Genomic DNA, 19,433 nt, shown 5'->3' on the forward strand with positions numbered 1-19,433 from the left:
CCCGGTCTGAGTGTGGGAAGTGAAGGCATGCAAACGTGTGCCCGCATGCAAATGTGTGCCCACATGTTTATCTGTCCAGAGCCCAGACAACATATATTTACACATTTGCCTGTGAACTTCCATAGCAAGGCCCTTGCTCACATGACCATCCATTATTATTATTTTTTATCACTGCAATTATCCAGTCCACATTTTATCGCTTCTCAGTTTTCCATCTTATTCCCTATTGTGAGACATCCTTTGGTGGGAAACTTCTGGAACTTGCCACAAGGGAACTAGTTTTACATAAAACGACCATCCCATGAGAGCCCAGCAGTTTAGTCAGAACATCATGGCTGTGTGAAAGCTACTAGAAACAATACAGAGACTGATATAAAATGCCCACCTCTGATTACAGATGCCCTCCCTCCCTCCTCTCCCAGGACTCCCGGAGGTGCCACCCGGGGAGAAGTTGGTGAAGACTGTGCTCTGTGAAGATGCATCCAGCAGGAGGCGTGTGCCACGCTGTGAGAGGCAGATGATCCGCAAAGGCTGCGTTTGTCTAAGCTGGAGCGGACCCTGGGTTGGTATCGCATACAGGGGCTTCGATAGAAAGCTCTTCTGGCTCCTGCCGCCTGTAAACTGCCACCTGTCCTGCATGTGCCTTTGCACTGGAGTCCCTTTAATAAAGCAGAGCGCTGGGGACACCTGGGTGGCTCAGTTAGTTGAGCATCCGATTTCAGCCAATTTCAGGTCATGATCTCAGGGTTTGTGAGTTTGAGCCCCGCATTGGGATCTCTGCTGTCAGTGCGAGGAGCATGACTCAGATCCTCTGTCTCCTTCTCTCTCTCTGCCTCTCCCACACGCACTCTCTTTTTCTCAAAAATAAGTGAACATTAAAAAAAAAAAAAATAAGCAGAGCGCTGAATGCATCCCCATGGCTGGAGGCATCGCTTACACCACTTCCACTCACTGGCTACAGCATCCCAGCAGCATCTCTGACTGGAGGGAGGCTTGTGCTTGCGCAGCCTGCTTGGCTTGAAGGCAAGAATAACATGTGGGTGAGTTGCAATCCTCCCCAACAAGGGCACGCTTTGGACAGATGGTGGAAAACGTTGGCCTGATTGTCACGGTAATTAGTTTCTTTTGAGATCATCTATCAACTAATAACGTTTTAAAAAAACACCATAAATTGTGGATTGTGTTTTATATAGCTGCTACACAGAAATCAGTGGTTTTCAATCCAGGATTTCCATTAGGACCACATAAGGAACTTGTTTTTAATTTTTAAGTTTATTTATTTTGAGAGAGAGAGCATGAGCCAGGGAGTGGCAGAGAGAGAAAGGGAAAGAGAAAATCCCAAGCAAGCTTCACTCTGTCAGTGCAGAGCCCGATGTAGGGCTCGAACCTACCAACTGGGAGATCATGACCTGAGTCATGATCCCAAGTCATGAAACCAAGAGTGGGACACTTAACCTCTGAGCCACCAGGTGCCCCCAGAACTTCTTAAAAGTTCTTGGGGGGATGGTTGCTTTGTACGTCCTGGCTCCTCCTGATCGGACCCCTCTCATTCCTAGAGAGAGGGAGAGCAGGAAAGCAAATACTCTTCTCCTTTTGCAGTCTTGATATTAGTCAGGTTAATCTCTGCACACCACCAAAGTCTTCACACTCTCTCATTTGCTCATTGATCAGTAATTCTATTAGCTCCGTCTGTTTTTGTATCTGGCTCACTACCTCGTTGAGCAAAATATGCTCAGCCTTCTCTGAGATGCAATATTAGATGTACTAACAACAACCTAAATCAACCCCTCTCCTCTCATCCCACCCTCCCCACCTCCTCCACCGCCCCAGAACAATGTGAACAATGACCTCTGCATATTCCCAATATCCCCTTCTGTCCTGTAGGAAATCCTTTGGTGGAATGGGTGTTGCCACAGCCAGTTGAGAGAGAAGAGGAGCTTGAGTTACACCAGGGGAAAGGATAGCTTGGGTGGGTATGTAAAGTAATAAATAATCCTTTTTTTTTTTTTTTTTAAGGCTCATGGGGATAGCTAGATCTGCTTGAGCATTCATTTATTCATTCATCAAACACTGATCTCCCTTACTTCTTTTGTACCATTGTTCAAATGTCACATTAGCAAGGCTTGCACTGACCACAATCTTTAAATTGCAATCCATCTCCAGCACTGCTCTGTATTCTTCATTCCCTGGTCCCACTTAATTGTTTTCCATGGCACTTAACATCATATGACCTATGATACTTTTTCCTTAGCTATTTGTCAATAGTGTGTCTCCCTCCACTAATGTGTATACTCCATGAGAGAAGAGATTATGCAGGATGGTGCCTAGGACAGTGGCCTATATCCCAATGATCCGAGAATGTCCAGTTTTTTGGTATGTTTTGAAAAACATACTTGCAATGTCTTACTGAAATAATGTCTGCCCCTTTCAGACATTATTATTATGTCTCCCCTAAAAGCATAGCTTACTAGCAACCAGCTCACCCATGGCGTAGGAACCATCCATTTCTCTTCCCTTCATTGTGTTTACGAGCAGGGATTTTGGAGCCAGAACATCTGGGTTGGAATCCTGTTTCTGCCACTGACGAGATGTGTGTTCACAGGCAACTTACTTAACTTCTTTGTGCCTTAGTTTCCTCTTCTGTAAGATGGGAATAATACTAGGACCGACTTCATAAAGCTGTTATGAAGATCAGATGAGTCACTTTTGGCAATGAGCTTAAAACAGTGCCAGCCTATAATGAGGACTAGCTAATCCCTCTATTTCCCCGGGGCTGATGGCTTCTCCCTCCTAATTGTCTCTAACCCAAGAACTTTCCACCACAGAAGGAGGGAGGTACAGTGTTTTCGTCTCCATGAAAAGTGTTGCATTTAGAACTTCAATGGAGGTAGTGGGAGTATAAGCAGACTGGATTATAATCCTCAAATATTTTCTCTCTCACAGTCACAGGATTGCATATTGCCATCCATTGTCATTGAACATAATCCTATATCCTGTGGGAGGAACACACATCCCATTTCAATGCCATGTGGAAAGCTTTGGTCAATGGAACATGAATGGTTGTAATTGTTTTTGCTGTGTGAACAGAAGTCTTAAACAATTGCATGATTTGGCTTAGGCCTTCTTGTTCTTCTTCTCCACTTGCCCTCAGGATGTCCCAGATAGTGGCTACTCCCTTAGTCTGGGTTCTAGAATGAGAAGACAGGTGGAACCTAGATAAGCCTAGCAGAGTCCATCCCATCCTAGCACAGCCACTGCCAGCCCACAGCAGATCCTCTGTTTTTACATAAAGTGAGCAAAAAGCAAATGTTGTTGTAAGCCACTGAAATAGTACTGTATGTTATCACTACAAAACTGACTAACACAGGGCAGGAGAGTAGGAGGAGAATATGTTTTGCAAGACTGTTCAAACAAGATTATTTTTTCACAGAGGAACCTTTGTGTGTGTTATATACGTGTGTGTGAATGTGCTATTCACCCACACACAAAACAACTTTATTTTGCCATAAAAAATCACTATTATATTGGTAACAACCTTGTCTATTATATATATATATATATATATATATATATATATATATATATAATTTTTTTTTTTGAGAGCGGTTGCAAGTGAGTGAGGGGCAGAGAGAGAGGGATAGAATCCCATGCAGGCTCTGCACTGCCAGCGCAGAGGTCAGACTGGGGCTCAAGCTCACCCGAAGCAGGGCTCAAACTCATGAACAGTGAGGTCATGACCTGAGCCAAAGTCAGATGCTTAACTACTGAGCCACCCAGGTGCCCCTATTATATACATTTTAATTTCTAGAAACCTGGGCTTGGGAAGTAAGAACAGAAATTAAAGTTAAAATAAAAAATAAATTATTGTCCTAGTGGCATTGGCTTCCTGCCTCCCTGCTTATTTGTCTCAGGAGAAAATGGATAGCAGAAGTTCTAGAATTTTGGATATGAAAGGAAAAAGGGCTTGAAAAGATTCTGACCCAACCTCTCACTTTTCTATATGGGGCAACTGAGGCTTGGAAAGATGAAGTGCATTGGTCAAGTGCCTGATGGGAGAATCTTTAAAGCATTGACAGTAGGCTGTGTGCATACCTGAGAAAGTTAACATGCCTAAGAAGAAATTCTCAAGAATGTGTGAAAGCATTTTTCCTCTTTATTTACTTTTCCCTGCCATCTCAGAATCCTGGAAGACCATTCCCAGGAATGATAAAAACTTCTGCTGTCCATCAGAAATTTGATTCTCCTTTTCTTTCTGGGCACATAGTTAAAGATCTCCTCATTGAAGCCCTTGTAATTAGGTGGGATCAGGTGACTGAGTTGTGGCGTCTGAAAGTGAGCAGAAGTGATGTACTTCTAGTCTGGTCCTGGTATTTAAAACTTTCCACACATTCTCACTTGCTCATTCATTCTCTCTTTCTGTCACCCATTACTGGCCAGAGGAAGATGAAATTAAGGACTTAAAGGTCCTAAGAGCCAAGCATAGACAATAGATGGAAGGATCCTGCATCCCCTGCTGATGCCCAATGAACTGTGACTTGGGTGACAAGTAAACCCTTGGTTATTAAGCTTCCAAGATACAAAGAGGCTGGGCATTGTAGTGACTGAGATGGCAGCTACTATATTTAACCAAGCAGCAGGCCTACAAATAAGTGGGAAATCTCTGACATCTGGCCTACGGCTGATCCATCATGAATACCATCATCAAAGTCTCAGAGTAACCTGTCTTGCTTCCTCTACATTTTTAGCTCCCTCACACTGTCACATTTGTATGTTCACAGGTGTTCAACAGCACTTGTTGGATGACTGACCGAATAGTTTATAAGGCCACATATAATACATTATTTAATTCAAAGAGCCACTGAAAAAGCACTTGACCTTGAGCTCTGCAACATGTTCTTCCCATTAATCAACAAGCCCTTCCCATTACTGAGAGATATGAGACCCTACTGATTCTTCCAATGAAGCTGTTCATGTGTATTAATTTGACCTCAAAGATGGATGGGTAACAAAGCTAACAAAGATGTGGTTGCTTTATAAGTGAGCTTTGAATACTGATGCGTTTCTGTATCCCAAAGTAAGACAGCTGCACTTAGAAAAATCTGCTAAAATATGCTTAACATCTTAAGAAGTGAGTGCCATTGTCGATTATAAAAGGATCTCTCCATATATTTCTTAATAAGTTCACCATACCATTAGCATAACAAACAGTAGGTCTAGCTCTCAATTGGTTGCTAGGCTTCCTGTACCAATGTATTTGCTCACAGAGGTAGAGTGGGCCTGTGCAAATATCTGCATACCTGGCCACCATGACCTTGGCCTGGCAGAACCTGGTAAGTCATTGCTGACTCACCGCTTTACAATAGTAACATCACCTCACGGCACAACATATAATTGATGTTATGTCTTCCAGACAACCCTCTCTGAGACCACCAAAGGGAAAAAAAGATTAAGAAGTCAATATTCAAAAGGTTAGTCAATTTCTCATTTTCTTTGTAACACTCTTCTTGGAAGATTATCCACAATGATTGTCATCCTTGGCCTGGCAGACATCCTATTGTTGCATTCCCATGCTTCTCAACTCACCATTAGAGACAGAAATTAATTTTAATATTACCACAAGAACAATATGATTTGAAAGGGAAGTTTGCTGCTTTGCTGACACTCAAAGTTATGTTAACTGCCAATTTATTTACAAGTCAAAATATAAATGGCTTGGGATGTTTTCCATGGGTTGGCCTAAGCAGAGGGGCTGATAAACACCTGGATTTCTGGAATGCATTTCTGAATGTCCTTGACTGCCTAAAAGACCCCATTATAATCCAGCCTTTTCTTTGAAGCTCTGTGAATGTCTGCTGGTGGGAATGCAAACTGGTGCAGCCACTCTGGAAAAGTCTGGAGGTTCCTCAAAAAATTAAAAATAGAACTACCCTGCAACCCAGCAATTGCACTACTAGGTATTTATCCAAGGGAAACAGGCATGTTGTTTTGAAGGGACACATGCACCTCCATCTTTATAGAGCACTACCAACAATAGCCAAAGTATGGAAAGAGCCCAAATGTCCATCTATGGATGAATGGATAAAGAAAATGTGATATATATATATATATATATATATATATATATACACACAATGTGATATATATATATATATATATATATATATATATATATACACATACACAATGGAGTATTACTTGGAAATCAAAAAAGAATGAAATACTGCCATTTGCAACTACATGGATGGAACTGGAGGGTATTATGCTAAGTGAAATTGGTCCCAGAAAGACAAAAATCATATGAATTCACTCATATGAGGACTTTAAGAGACAAAACAGATGAACATAACGGAAGGGAAACAAAAATAATATAAAAACAGGGAGGGGATGGGGCGCCTGGGTGGCGCAGTCGGTTAAGCGTCCGACTTCAGCCAGGTCACGATCTCGCGGTCCGTGAGTTCGAGCCCCGCGTCAGGCTCTGGGCTGATGGCTCGGAGCCTGGAGCCTGTTTCCGATTCTGTGTCTCCCTCTCTCTCTGCCCCTCCCCCGTTCATGCTCTGTCTCTCTCTGTCCCAAAAATAAATAAAAAACGTTGAAAAAAAAAAAAACAGGGAGGGGGACAAAACAGAAGAGACTCATAAATATGGAGAAAAACTGAGGGTTACTAGAGGGGTTGTGGGAGGGGAGATGGGCTAAAGGGGTAAGGGGCATTAAGGAATCTACTCCTGAAATCATTGTTTCACTATATGCTAACTAATTTGGATGTAAATTTTAAAAAATAAAAAATAAAATTAAAAACAAACAACAAAAAAAGTTATTACTTTTATAATTGAGGGGGGAAAAGTCTCAATAAAAAATTTTAATACCACAAAAGCAATCTCCTAATAAAAGCCTGTCCTTTCATGGTGTAAATACATGGAAAAGGTCCCCACTTGGGGAGTACAGAAATGGCTTATTTGTGTTGTGGCAAAAGTTTCAGCAGCTGCTGATAGCCAATCTCCCTGTGTCAGTGTGTGTGGTTGAGCATGAGCCCCGTCTCCCACCAAACAGTAAAGAGTGATTGCAATAGTTCTTTTTTTTTTTCAACTTTTTGAAAATGTTTATTTATTTATTTTTGAGAGAAAGAGAGAGAGAGAGAGAGAGAGACAGAGAGAGAGAGACCCTGTACTGGTGCATGTGTGAGTGGGACAGGGGGAGAGAGAGAGAGAGAGAGAGAGAGAGAGAGAGAGAGAGAGAATCTCAAGCAGGCTCCATGCTCAGCACAGAGCCCCATGAGGGGCTCTATCTCATGATCCTGGGACCATGACCTGAGCCAATATCAAGAGTCAGATGCTCAACTGACTGAGCCATCCAGGCACCCCACAATAGTTCTTGATGTCCCACAGCCTCTTTGTTTTTAAGAATTCTCGCCACTTCTCTGAATTCCATTACTGTGTCCACCTGAGGGTTATTTAAAACACCCAGGGATATTTTATTTACCATTAAGCTTTTGACAAGTTGTTGAAAGGCAATTTCATGGGAAAACTCTTTCAGAGCCTCAGAGAAGGGTGGGGTCATCTTATTCAAGTGGTTTAAGAAGTTCAGTAGGGTTCTCTCAGAAGCTGGGCACTTGTTTTACCTTGGCCCCTCAGCCTCTGGTCATCCTTGGCATGTAAAGTAGGAGGATCTGGAAGTTCAAAGGGTGGTGGGGAGGTGGGGCAGCAGATGGGTGGCAAGGGTTAAAGCCCCACCTCCTTGCCTGTTGCCAGAGTGTCAGAGTATCTCTCACCTCTTGAAACCACTACCAGTCCCCAAGTCCCCTTATCTCCCCTCACTTTGGTCCATCTCTTATACAAGCACATCCCATCTCTACTGGATTAAATCAACCCTTCTCAGTCATGTACAATGTTCTTTCAAACCTGCTTCTTCATTCAAAACATGTGAGCTACTGATGCAGCAAGATAATTACTTGTCTCTCTTAGCGGCTTATATTCACTCTCTTTTCTTCTTTCCCCTTTACTCAGCTTCCCTCAGAAGAAGCCCTTTCTTAACAAAAACTCACTTGTCCAATCAAAGATGTAATGACCAAGGTCCTTGAATTAGGCTGGGATTGGGGGTGGAACGATAAATTCTCGCAGGACAGACCCAATTAAGTGAGAATGGGGAGGAAGAAGGAAAACCAAGATTCAGCCCTTTTGTTTTTTTAAACTTTTTTTTTACGTTTATTTATTTTTGAGACAGAGAGAGACAGAGCATGAACGGGGGAGGGGCAGAGAAAGAGGGAGACACAGAATCGGAAGCAGGCTCCAGGCTCCGAGCCATCAGCTCAGAGCCCGATGCGGGGCTCGAACTCACAGACCACAAGATCGTGACCTGAGCTGAAGTCGGACGCTCAACCGACTGAGCCACCCAGGCGCCCCTTGATTCAGCCCTTTTGAATGCATTTTCAGAAAAAGGCAGGGTGTACCTAGTGTAGTGTTCTCACTCACTCATCCCTTTATCCATCCACCCATCCACTCATCAATCCATCTTTCAACAAATATTCACTGAGCATCTATGGTGCAACAGGCATGGGCAGGGCCCTGAGAACATGGTGTTTTGCTCAAACAACCCCCTTAGTACTTAGTCTGGTAGTGGAGAGAAGCTAGTAAAACACTTACATGTACTTGACACAAGTATTAAGGGAGTTCTGCAGGTGCCATGCAAGCCAACAGTGGGAAGATGTGACCTGGTGGAGGAAACAGGGGGCTTCTCTGGGGAGGTTGCTTCAGGGATGAAGGGTAGAAAGCCCCTCCTTCCTATCCACAGCTCTGGGTATAACTTGGCATGGCAGACACTGCTGGTTACATTTTCCCCTTTGCTTTTGTCTCTGGCTTCAAAAGGAGCCCACAGAATCCAGCGGCCATACAATGAAGGAAGCAGGACCCAAAGCTGACCCCAGTGGCTCCTTTATTCGCAAGTGTCAACATAGAGAGCTTTGTGATGGAGTAGATGTATGTTTGGTTAGGTTTGGGCCCTTGGCAAAGGATATCCAGTTTTTCTTTGGTCCCCCTTCATTTCCCCTTTGGAATTTTGTTCCTTGTACTCTTTTCTATCCCTCCCTACACAACTGGTAATTTTAGGCTTCTTCTCCAGAACCTCCTTTCCAGAACTCCCCATTGCCAGTAACAGCCTCAGGCTAGAGGAGTATGTGGCTATTGAGCATTTGAAATGTAGCCAGTGTGACTGAGGAACTGAGTTTTAAAAGTTATTTTCAAAGAATTTACATGTAAATTGCTGCATGTGGCTAATGGCTAGTGTACTGGACAGGGTGGGGCTGGAGTTCAATACCTCCATCACTGCAATCAGGTCAGAGTTGTGCAGATGGGAGCTTGGGAAAAGGCTGGATGTGGGAGAGATGGAACGGGGAGAGCCCAGAGGATGCCAAGCTCTTGCAAAAGAACCTGGCATGCCAGTCAGAGTGACGTTCTGTTCCACCCTTGGGAGGAGGTTGCTAGGGAGAGCTTGTTAGGGAGTGATCACATTGGGGCAAGACTGAAGGGTTAATAATTAAGTTAAAGAGACCAAAAACCAGATTAAAGGCCACAAAATGGACTGTGGCACTTTTGGTGGAATCCTGGCCAGGAACTGCAATCTCTCTTTTAGAGAGATTTTCCTCCCTGGATTCCATTAAGGACATTGCTTTCTGGATGTTCTTCTCACCCTGAAACTGAGCCGTATTTCTGCTTTTCTTGGACAACCGTGCAACTGTTCTTAGATTCTTGCCTGTGTTTTCACAGATACTCATGGGTAGCAGAGGTAGCCTTTCAAACCAAACACTCAGTTGGATAAATGATGGAGGATAAAGAGAGGTGGGTGTGGGGGACAGAGAACAGCCAGGGAAAAAAGAGGCATGCTTGGAGATGAGCAGGAAGACTGTATTCCAATACTTGTACTTCGGGATTTATTCTTGGGGCCTTGGTTCACCACGTGGTACCATGGGTAAATCTGCGGCCAGAGCCTCACTTGCTCTACACTCTTTGAGGAATGGAAAAAGGGATTTCCCATCAAACCTCTGCCAAGAATGGGTTTCTACTTGTTGAAAAATATCAAACTTTATGAAATCACTGGAGATCACTAAATCTTTAGTGCAATAATGTGGTCTATAAAATAAAAAATAGCAGCCAAATCCCCCTGGTGCTTTGCAACACAGTTAAGACTACACAGTGCTTTTTCTGGATCTCTTTGCCCTCATGAATGGAAGGACTACTCACATTATTCAGCGCTACCCTGTTCTCCTTTGCTTGTGTTTCACTCAAACAAATCCTATGAGGCATTTGGCATCAAGGGGCAGAAACCCAGAAAGTAGAAACACATAGAGGCTGGTTGTCTGGCTAGGTTGATTCACCAGCTGCAATGTCATCACATACTCCCGGGCAGGGTACATTATGGCATAGGGTCCTGTTGTGCCACAGCATTCATTCTGACAACTCATGGCGGTCCTTCTGCAAGTCTTTGCTAATTTTATTCCAGATACTATGAATTTCAGTCCATTTGTATGAAAAGCAGAAGTTCTTGCTGGGCTGAGGTAACTTACAGTGGTGGTTCTCCATGGGGCAGATTGTGCTTCCCCCTGCCCCTACCCAGGGGACATTTGGTAATGCCTAGAAGTGTTATTTTATTATCATCACTAGGGGGGACATTTTGTCCTCCCTGGAACCTTAGGGAATATCTGGGGACATTGTTGATTGTTACAAGCAGGGTGGGGGTGGTGTCCTAGTGGCATCTAGAGGTTAGGGATGCTGCTGAGATCTCAGGGATGAGCAGAACAGCTTCCATGACAAAGAATTATCTGGCCCAGAATTTCAACAGTGCTCAAGTTGAGAACTTCTGGCCCAAATGGAAAGCTCAGGCTTGGTTTTTGATAGTGAAGTGCCATATGACCTTCAAAGGGCTATCACTTTTTCAATGTTGGAAAACTAGTAAATATCCTGAGGTGGTCTCAGGAAATCCTAGGACAATTTTGGCCACAAGTTTCTTCTACCAATGGCCCAGTTTCACATCTTCAAGAATCTTTAACTTCCTCTGAAAGACAAGAGTGCATTCTCAGGGTTACACAGTCACGTTGGTCTCAGTGGGTCTAGATCCCATTTTACTGTAGTAGATACAGAGGCAAGCCATATGGCTTGGTTTCTCCATATGTAAAATGGAGTCTTAATACTTCATATGATGGATTTGTCAGCTGGGCCTGGTATCCTAAGGAGATGGAATAAGGGCATGGTATTTGAATTGGGATGAAGAGAGAAAATGTGAGTTAAATACTTCTACCCAATTCCGATGCCAAAATGGCAATAGGATATTGTAGGTGGGGAGAGGCAACCAGTAGCTTGTGAGATCCAAGCCGGCAGATTGTGCCTGGGACTCAGGGGGCCATTGGGCCATGGAATGATTTCCTTTGCTAATGGTAGATGGAGAAGATCCAGGGCCTGGCGCATATGAGTCTTTCCATGAAGTCTCTCATTGAGGTGGGAGGGAGGAGACATGCAGCAGTGACAGTATTAGGGGGCTAAGAGGGGCACAGAAAGCTATGGCAAGAATTTATGTAGAGCTGCTTGGGAAAACAAGAATAATATTTATTTTCCTGATTTTCAAAGTAACACAGTTATTGTTGAAAATCTCTCAAGTACAGAAAACATAAAAGATATGAGAGTTTTGGTATATTCCTTTAGAAAAAGAGAAGGTTTCTCTGAGCAGGACAGGCTCAGAAGATTAAAGGGTCTTTGAGAACAGCAGCATGAGACCACATAGATGATGACTGTTTTGGAATTATTTACTCTGTGAGCCAAGATACATGAGTCCCTGCCCTGGTTGAAATGGACAGCAGGACCGATGGGTGATGTCACAGAAGGACACGTGATCAAGTTTCCCTTACCTTCAGGGTTCATGTGGAAACCTTCCTTAGTTTTCACCTCCATGAATAGAAGAGTTCTTTAGCTGAAAGAGAAAATGACTCATCTTAGTTTAAGGATGACAGAAGAGGAGACATCATTTCTGACTCAATCTATAGCCCCAGATTGACCACCATCACTGCACTTCAGTGACAGGCAGACGACAGCCCTAGTTTTTTGCAATTAGTTTTTTGGCAACTTTATTATGAAGTAATTTGAAATGTACAGAAAAGTTGCAAAAATCATAAAAAAGTAAAAGCCCATAAATCTTTCACTCAAATACCCTAACAGTTAAATATTTTACCACATTTAACTTATTCTTTCGTCTCCACATACACAAATTATTACTTTTTCTGAATCACTTGAGGATAAGTTGCAGTCATGAGGCCCCCTTTTTTTTTTTTAAAAAAATTTTTTTTTCAACGTTTTTAATTTATTTTTGGGACAGAGAGAGACAGAGCATGAACGGGGGAGGGGCAGAGAGAGAGGGAGACACAGAATCGGAAACAGGCTCCAGGCTCCGAGCCATCAGCCCAGAGCCTGACGCGGGGCTCGAACTCACAGACCGTGAGATCGTGACCTGGCTGAAGTCGGACGCTTAACCGACTGCGCCACCCAGGCGCCCCATGAGGCCCCTTTTTAAAAAGTTTTTAAAAGTTATTTGTTTCTTTTGAGAGAGAAAGAAAGAGAGCAGGGCAGAGACAGAGAGAGAGAGAATCCCAAGCAGGCTCTGCACCATCAGTGCAGAGCCCAACGTGGGGCTCAAATTCGTGAACTGTGAGATCATCACCTGAGCTGAATGAAATCAAGAGTCAGATGCTTGACCAAGTGAGCCAGCCAGGCACCTCAGTCATGGTGCCGCTTAACCCCTAAATATGTCAGTGTGTTTTCCCAAGAATAAGGGTATTCTCTTACCTTAACAGTGTAATGATTAAAATCAGAAAATTAACATTGATACAGCACCACTATCTAATCTTTAGGTCTTACTCAAACTTTGACAGTCATCCTAATTGGGATAGGTTTTATGAAATTTGGTCCTAGAGACCTTGAGTAAAATTTATTCACAAGTCCCATCACAGCCATGGCTGACTTTGGGTATTTGGTCACTCCAACATGAAGCTCAGGTTTGATTCTATCTCATGGAACACAGGAGCACTGGCAGAAGAATGCTTTTCAAAGTGTGACTAGACTAACTTTTGGTGAGGACAAAGTTGATCATTGGGCTCTAGGTATGGGCTTGTCCCACTTAGACTATGTCCATCACGGATCATGGTTCCCACCTTGCTCCTTCCAATATATCTGGCCCTGGGTTTTATATAGGACATTTTAAACTCTAGAAACTGACTGGCCTCAGTCTGTGGGGCACAAGGTGACAACTGATAGTTGTACCACTGTGAGAACAAAAACGATTTCAGGACTTGAATACAAAATTGGCCCATACGTGTCTGCAGTTAACTTTTTAAAATTTGCTTTGGTGTATGGACAGCAATTCCTAATTTAGTGCCTGATCCTGTCTTGCACGTTTCTTGATAAAACAATCTAGCTAGAGTAGTAGACCAAATAATGCCTTCAAATAATTTTTATGTCTTCAAAATTCAGAACCCTTAGGAATATCCTTTGAGGAATTAAGTGCCAAATACTCTCCATGCTGATTCAGCTGATGCAGGAGGACGTGACAAGCGGGCCACTGAGGATCTCTCACACACACCCCACTATCTCAACATTACTGATACTACCAAAATGAATGGAGAGCCCAGACATCTTTGAATAGAAGGCTATGATGTGACGAAGGCCACTTGAACATCAAACAGCCAGCCCCAAGGCACTTGATAATGAGGTGTCTGGTGAATCCAGAGTCTGTAACACAAATGTCTGGGGCAGCTTTCTCGAAAGCCACCAATTTCTTTCCATGTAGTACAGTGATGCTGAATTTTTCTTTTCCTTTTTTTAAAAGATTTTATTTTTAAGTAATCTTTATAACAAATGTGGGGTTTGAACTTACAACCTTGATATCAAGAGTTTCATGTTGTACCAACTGAGCCAGTCAGGCACCCCTGGTTTTCATTTATAAAACTCTGAACATTCTAGAATGCATTTAAAACTCTGAGAATAATTTCAGGACTTACTGCCCTCTTCTTGATAATGTCCTAGGTCTGTTCAGAAGGATCCAGACTCGTTTTACACTCTTGCAGGAAGCCCTAAGTGGTCAGCTGAGGCTAGGGAAGGTGCAGAGGCAGTGGAGCACAGGACAAATGTTCCATTGGGGGTAGAAAATCTGGAATGCCAAGCAGTACCAGTGATAGTTCTGAGGCAAGAGGCCATAAAGGAGATCACTGTCTTCCCACTCATTTTGCAGTTCAACAAACATTAATTGAACAACAGACCTTGGGCTCACTTCATTCATTCATCTGTTTACTCATTCAGCATTTATTAAGTACCTGGCACATCATTTAGCTTTTGTCATTCTCTGCCCCAACTTCTGCATATACTTGGTCTTGCTCTGTGCCCTATGGGGGCACACCCTATGGGGGTGACTTGGGTGGCTCTCTTGCCCTGTAGCTTCAGGTTGGGCTCCATCCATGGTAGCAGAGGGTGGGGGAAGAGCACATCAGGGAAATATTTCCCTCTCTTCCCGCCTTCCTCGTAGCTTAGTTCTGGCAGTGGTTGTGTCTCTACCACCGCAGCTCCAGTTGGGCAGCCCTTCTTCCATGGCTCCAGCTTTCACGAGTCCCAAAAAAATCCCTCCCTCCCCATTCACCTTTATGGAGAAAGGGTGGTGACAAATTCCCTTGTTAGTTCTCTCAACGCTGCCCACAGGTATGTCAATGGTCTCTTTATTATATTTTATTAAAAAATCCTAGCTTGAGTATTAACATCTTCTTCTTGTCTGACCCTGACCAATACAGCCCTTTAATATATGCTAAATTGTTTTCTGATTTCTCTGGACAGGCTGGAAAGATGGAAAGTTTTGTGCATAGTTTCTAACACTATGCTACACCACTGCAAGGTGGGGATGCATAACTTAACAGAAGCTCCTGGGGAAAATAATCTCAGAAATGGAGTCCTTTATACACTCTAGTATTCTGTGTCAGTCAAAAGCCAACCTAATCTCTGGCCACATAATTAGAAGTACAGTGTCCAGGACAAGGGAGGTGATACTGAGCCTTCATTCTGCCTTCATTAGCTCCCACCCAGAGATCTAGGCACAGTTCTAGGCTTCCCACTTTATTTTTTATTTTATTTTATTTTTTTTTTTGGGACAGAGAGAGACAGAGCATGAACGGGGGAGGGGCAGAGAGAGAGGGAGACACAGAATCGGAAACAGGCTCCAGGCTCCGAGCCATCAGCCCAGAGCCTGACGCGGGGCTCGAACTCACGGACCGCGAGATCGTGACCTGGCTGAAGTCGGACGCTTAACCGACTGCACCACCCAGGCGCCCCTAGGCTTCCCACTTTAAGTGAAGACATATTAATTGTTTCAAGGTCTGCCATATACAGCAGAGATCAAAGAGGCCATAAGTTGTCTATTGCTACTAGTCTGTAATTGTGCAAAAGCAGCCACAGACAACAGGTAAACCAATAGGCTTGGCTGTGTTCCAACAAACTTTATTTACAAAAACAAATGAGTACCTGGATTTGCCTGTAGGCCTTACTTAGCTAACCTCTGATGTATAAAGGAAAAAAAAATTTTCTGGGTGTGTCCAGAAGGCAGAAGTTGGATCAATGTATAGAAATTCCAGAAAGGCAGGTTTTTTTTTTTAAGATTTAAAAAATTTTAAAAATGTTTATTTATTTTTGAGAGAGACAGAATGCAAGGGGGGTGGGCGGGGCAGCGTGAGAGGTAGATACAGAATCTGAAGCAGGCTCCAGGCTCCAAGAGGTCAGCACAGAGCGCGACGTGGGACTCAAAAATCACAAACGGCGAGATTATTACCTGAGCCAAAGTCAGAATGCTTAACCGACTGAGCCACCCAGGTGCCCCAGAGAAAGGCAGATTTGTGGTGAATTTCAAGGAAAATCTTTCCAATGGTGACTACCATTTCCAAGTAGAGTGATATGTTTCATGAGGCAGTGGGTTGCTCATTGTAAGGTTTTAAACAAAAGGTTAAGTGTTAGAGAATAATTTTCTGCAAAGCACAAAAAGTCAGTCAGATGATGTGGGAGGCAACAGTCTCTCATATTTTTATTTACGTAGCACAGTGCAGCACACATAGGGGGTCCTCTAGATTTTATGTTCCTAGAGGAAAGAGAATATGTCATATCCATCCTTGCATCTTGCCCACTCCTGAAATCCTAGTATAATGTTTTAAACATGGTAGGTGTGACTGATACATGTTTTGTTAATGTGGCTCTATAAGTAAAATCTTGCTGACACATTAATGAAACTAATTTGTCTTCTGTACAGCCATAACTACTAGTCATTAAATTAGTTCAATTATCTCTAATAAGCTTCAACATTTGAGGATTTTCACTGAAAAGAATAGATGTAACAGTCAACATTTATCTAGTTCTGAAAATATGGCAGCTACTGTGCTAAGAATTTTAAAACTTTTTTTAAATGTTTATTTTTTGAGAGAGAGAGAGAGAGAGAGAGAGAGGAGGAGGGGCAGAGAGAGAGAGAGGGAGATACAGAATCCGAAGCAGGCTCCAGGCTCCGAGCTGTCAGCACAGAGCCTAATGCAAGGCTCGAACCCCCAAGCTGTGAGATCATGACCTGAGCCGAAGTCAGACACTTAACTGACTGAGCCACCCAGGTGCCCCTGTGCTAAGAATTTTAATAGGCATTCTCTCTCTCTCTCTCTCTCTCTCTCTCTCTCTCTCTCTCTCTCTCTTTTTAATTTTTGAGTAAACTCCATACTGTTTTCCAGAGTGGCTGCACCAGTTTACATTCCCATCGACAGTGCAAAAGTGTTCTCCTTTCTCTGCATTCTGGCCAACATCTATTGTTTCCTGAGTTGTTCATTTTAGCCATTCTGACAGGTGTGAGGTGGTATCTCATTGCGGTTTTGATATGTATTGCTCTGATAATGAGTGATGTTGAGCATCTTTTCATCTGTCTGCTAACTATCTGGATGTCTTCTTTGGAAAAGTGTCTATTCATATCTTCTGCCCATTGCTTCACCGGATTATTTTTTGGGGGGATGTTGAGTTTTTGACAAGTTCTTTACAGATTTTGGATACTGACCTTTTAGCCAATAGGTCATTTACAAATATCTTCTACCTTATGACCCAGAATTGCACTACAAAGGATATAAAAATGCTGATTTGAAGGGACACATGCACCCCAATGTTTATAGCAGCATTATAAAAAATAGCCAAATTATGAAAAGAGCCCAAATGTCCACTGACTGATGAATGGGTAAAGAAGATGTGATATATATGTATATGTATATGTATATATATATATATATATATATATAATGAAATATTATTCAGCAATCAAAAAAATGAAATCTTGCCATTTGCAACAATGTGGATGGAACTAGAGTGTATTATGCTAAGTGAAATAAGTCAGAGAAAGATAAATATCGTATTTCCCTCATATGTGTAATTTAAGATACACAACAGATGGGGGTGCCTGGGTGGTTTGGTCGGTTAAGTGTCTGACTCTTGGTTTCTGCTCAGGTCATGATCTCGTGGCTCTGCCCTGGCAGGGTTGAGCCTGCTTGGGATTCTCTTTCTCTCCCTCTCTCTGCCCCTCCCCCACTCATACTATCTCTCTCTCAAAATAAATAAATTTAAAAACAACAACAACAACAACAACAACAGATGAACATAGGGGAAGGGAAGGAAAAATAAGATACAAACAGAGAGGCAGGCAAACCATAATAGATTCTTAAGTACAGAGAACAAACTGAGCATTGCTGGAGGGGAGGTGGGTAGGGGCTGGGCTAAACGGGTGATGGGCATTGATGAGGACACTTGCTGGGATGAGCACTGGGTGTTATATGGAAGTGATGAATCACTAAATTCTGGGTTCTATTCCTGAAACCAATACTACACAGTATGTTAACTAACTTGAATTTAAATAAATAAATTAAAAAAGTAATAGGCATTCTCTTATTTAATTCTCCCCCAAAACCTATGAGGTAGGTAACATTACCATCCCCATTTTATTGATGAAGAAATTGAAATTCAGAGAAGCCTCATAGCTGGAAAGTGGCATCACCAAACTTGAACAGGAATTTCTTTGATGCCCAAGGCTGTGATCCAACCAAAACTTCACTCTGCTTTTCATTCATTCACTCATTCATTCATCCATTTATTATTCCACAAACATTGATTGGTTGCCTGCTATTTGTCAAGCACAGTGTTTTGGGTTCTGAAGACAGAGCTGTGAATATAAACAGATCAAGTCCATGCTCTGAAGCAACTGACATTCTGGCTGGGATTTAGCAGGAGTAGACAGACTATTAAATAAGAAGATATTAAGTGGTAATGTATCAGAAGGCACAGAAGTTAAAAAGATAATAAATAAGTCTCATCCACACCAGAACTTCAAGGATAATGCCAATTGGTGAATTTACCAAACCTCTTTCTTGTTTACTGCCATTACCCCAAGTTTAGACTTTAGTCTTGATGAATTGTCAGATACACTCAGATTAAGAAGGAAGCTTCAAGAATTCTGGCAACTGAGGGGCGCCTGGGTGGCTCAGTCGATTGAGTGTCCAACTTTGGCTCAGGTCATGATCTCACAGCTCCTGAGTTTGAGTCCCGCGTTGGGCTCTATGCTGACAGCTCGGAGCCTGGAGCCTGCTTTGGAAACTGTGTCTCCCTCTCTCTCTGCCCCTAACCCACTTGCATTCTGTCTCTCTCAAAAAGAAATAAACATTAAAAAAATTTTAAAGAATTCTGGCAACTGATACAGATCATGTATGGCAGTGTGTATACATGTGTGTGATAGGTGTATGAAGCCTTCAAAGGGAAAATAACCCAAAAAAGCACACAAGAATCATTCTTCAAGGGCAAGTCAAATCTGAGCACTATTAAAATGGGAGACCAGAGGCAACATATGGAAAGGAATGGAAAGAGCTCGTTCAGTTAACCTAAAAGTAAATAAGAAAAATAATCCAGTTAAAAAATGGGCAATAGACATTTTCCTAAAGAAGACATACAGATGGACAACAGACACATGAAAAGGTGCTCAACACCATGCATCATCAGGGAAATACAAAACTACAATGAGATATCAACTCACACCCGTCAGAATGGCTAAAATCAACAACAGAAGAAACAACAGAGGTTGGCGAGGATGCAGAGAAAGGGGAACCCTCTTGCACTGTTGGTGGGAATGCAAACGGGTGCAGCCACTGTGGAAAACAGTATGGAGGTTCCTCAAAAAGCTAAAAATAGAACTACCCTATAATCCAGCGATTGCCCTACTAGGGATTTTCTCAAAGAATACAAAAATACCAATTTGAAGGGATCCATGTACCCAAAGTTTATAGCAGCATTATCAACATTGGCCAAATCATGGAAGGAGCCCAAATGTCCATCAACGGATGAATGGCTAAAGAAGATTACAATGGA

At 42.7% G+C, this 19,433-nt stretch overlaps 1 protein-coding gene across 4 annotated transcripts in view; it reads right to left on the reverse strand.

The window, feature by feature from the left end:
- Nucleotides 1-19,433, reverse strand: part of PRLR (prolactin receptor) — a 165,108-nt gene that overhangs the window by 35,381 nt on the left and 110,294 nt on the right. For all 4 annotated transcript variants that reach the window (XM_058717024.1, XM_058717018.1, XM_058717033.1 and 1 more), the window contains one exon: nucleotides 11,888-11,949. The gene's annotated coding sequence lies outside the window, so the exon portion shown is untranslated. The remainder of the gene's footprint in view (nucleotides 1-11,887; nucleotides 11,950-19,433) is intronic.

This window comes from Neofelis nebulosa, chromosome 1, assembly GCF_028018385.1.
Source record: "Neofelis nebulosa isolate mNeoNeb1 chromosome 1, mNeoNeb1.pri, whole genome shotgun sequence".
Lineage (NCBI taxonomy): Eukaryota > Metazoa > Chordata > Mammalia > Carnivora > Felidae > Neofelis > Neofelis nebulosa.